This window comes from Geospiza fortis, unplaced genomic scaffold, assembly GCF_000277835.1.
Source record: "Geospiza fortis unplaced genomic scaffold, GeoFor_1.0 scaffold261, whole genome shotgun sequence".
NCBI lineage: Eukaryota > Metazoa > Chordata > Aves > Passeriformes > Thraupidae > Geospiza > Geospiza fortis.
The window spans coordinates 471,914-474,091 of record NW_005054578.1 but is presented as its reverse complement, the minus strand read 5'-3'; the positions used below and the strand labels follow the sequence as shown (position 1 = coordinate 474,091).

Sequence of the window (2,178 nt, the reverse complement as noted above, 5' to 3'; positions counted from 1 at the left end):
CTCCTGCAGCCCCTGCCTGGCCACAGGCCCTGCCCCAGCCCCGCTCTGCTGCCCTCGGGTGAGCCGCACGCTCAGCAGCCTCCTGCCCACCGAGGCACAGGACGTTATTCCAGCCAGGATGGGTGGTTTAATGGAAACTCAGCTGGGGTGGCATTGGTCACAGACACAGCCATGGCCGTCTGTGGCTGCTTGGCTGCTCCCAGCAGAGATCCTGCCCTGGGATCCTCCTGCCCTGCCCTGGGCTGTGCCTCTGTGTGTGCCCAAGTCCCTGCCCAGAATCCCAGCCCAGAGGTGCCTTTGGGGCCTGGACAGCCACTCCTTGCCCTGTTCAGTGTCCTCATCCTGCTCCCCTCGGCCCGGGGCCCTTGCCAGGCTCTGATGGCTCTGCCTCATTTCCAGGGTCGTCTACCAGGATGGGTTCTACGGAGCTGAGATCTACGTAAGTGACTCTGTGCCCAGGGCTGGGCTGTGACGGGACCCCATGCCAGCACAGGGGGCAGGAGGTGTCACACGGGTCCCTGGTGGGCTCTGCCCCGCAACCCCTTCCCCTGGGCGGCAGCAAGAGCATGAGCACAGCACAGCTTCTGCAGAGCAGTCTGGGCGGCACACACCACACAGGATCCTATGCCCAGTCCTGTGCCCCTGCCAGCCCTTGCGGGGCTGGTGCCACACAGGATTTACGGCCTCAGTTCCTTACACCCGCGTTTAACCTCCATGTCTGAGGAGCCAGCGGCGATATTTCAGGCGGGCACTGAAGGATTTATCTAACGTGACACCTCATTAAAGCGAGCGGGGAGGTGACAGTCTCTTCTCTGGAAATTTAATTTTTTAAGGTTAATGTTTGTGAAAGCCCCTGGGGAATGGGAATGAGGCTGTTGCGTGCCCAGTGGCACTGGCACTGGCCCCCTGTGGGCCCCACGCCTCTCTGTGCAGTGCCGTGGGGCACCCAGCTGCCCCCAGCCCCAGTCCCCAGTGGGTGCACCCCCTGACCAGTGTCTCTCTGCCCCAGTCCCCGGTGCGTGCACCCTGACCAGGGCCCCCTGTGGGCCCCACGCCTCTCTGTGCAGTGCCGTGGGGCACCCAGCTGCCCCCAGCCCCAGTCCCCGGTGGGTGCAGCCCCTGACCAGTGTCTCTCTGCCCCAGTCCCCGGTGCGTGCAGCCCCTGACCAGTGTCTCTCCCACAGGGGGGCTATGCTGCCTACAGGTACGCCCAGCCCGCAGCAGCAGCAGCCGCCTACAGCGACAGGTGAGCACCGGGCATGGCACCTGGGGGAGCCCCGTGTCACCTGCACAGCCCACCCTGGCACCCCAGCTGCTGAGCGCTGTGGGTCGGGACAGAGTCAGGCATGGGGAGGCCGTCCTGCAGGCAGGGACCCCTTGCTCCCCTCAGGGCTCGGCTGGACAGGGTTGGCACCGCTGCAGGAGGAGCAGGGAGGTGCAGGGGGGCTCCCACGTGCAGCTGGGAGGGAGGGCTCAGAGGGGACACAGGGCCCCAGCTGCTGTCACTAACGCCCCCGCTGTTTGCTCCTAGCTACGGCAGAGTGTACGCAGCAGCAGACCCCTACCACCACACCATCGGCCCCGCCGCCACGTACAGCATTGGCACCATGGTAAGAGCAGCCCCTCGGCCTTCCTCTGCTTCCCAGGGGGCTGCAGGCAGCCTGGGGAGGGGTCTGGCACCCTGTGGGGCACAGGGCAGGGGCTGTGGGAGGGCAGTGGGAATGGCACAGCCCCTGCCTGGCTCTGTCTGCAGGCGAGGAAATCCCCACCCCGCACCCTGCCCCACCTTCCCCTCACACCCTGCACAGTCCTGCTCATGCACGCCACTTCCAGGGGCCTGGCTGGCCCCTGGGCAGGCTCCAGGACCCTTCTGTCATCCCAGTGCAGGACAGTGTCCCCAGGGCCCCTCGTGCAGCCACACACGGGGGGCACCGCAGCCCCGTGCACACCACAGCTCTTGGCCAGCTCTGACAGCATCAAAGATGAAAAATTGCACTCACGGCTGGGATCGCAAAGCCAACTTGTCTTTTTCTGCCTTTTGGCTCCCTGGGCAGCTGCTAGTGAGGGGCCACGGGCACGGCATCCTAGGGGTTTTCAGCTCAGTGCCACAGCAGGGATGGGGCAGCTCCTTGGCGGGCGTGGCACGGCAGTGCCGCACTGGAGGCACAGGGCAGCCCT

The 2,178-nt window shown here is 65.7% G+C and overlaps 1 protein-coding gene and 1 non-coding gene across 2 annotated transcripts in view; one reads left to right on the top strand and one right to left on the bottom strand.

The window, feature by feature from the left end:
• Window positions 1-2,178, bottom strand: part of ENGASE (endo-beta-N-acetylglucosaminidase) — a gene marked incomplete at its 5' end in the record, with an annotated part of 20,510 nt that overhangs the window by 11,254 nt on the left and 7,078 nt on the right. The window lies entirely within an intron of this gene.
• Window positions 381-1,610, top strand: LOC102035819. The gene is made up of 3 exons (XR_004082632.1): window positions 381-439; window positions 1,185-1,246; window positions 1,532-1,610. It is a non-coding gene; the product is annotated as an RNA binding fox-1 homolog 3 (transcript).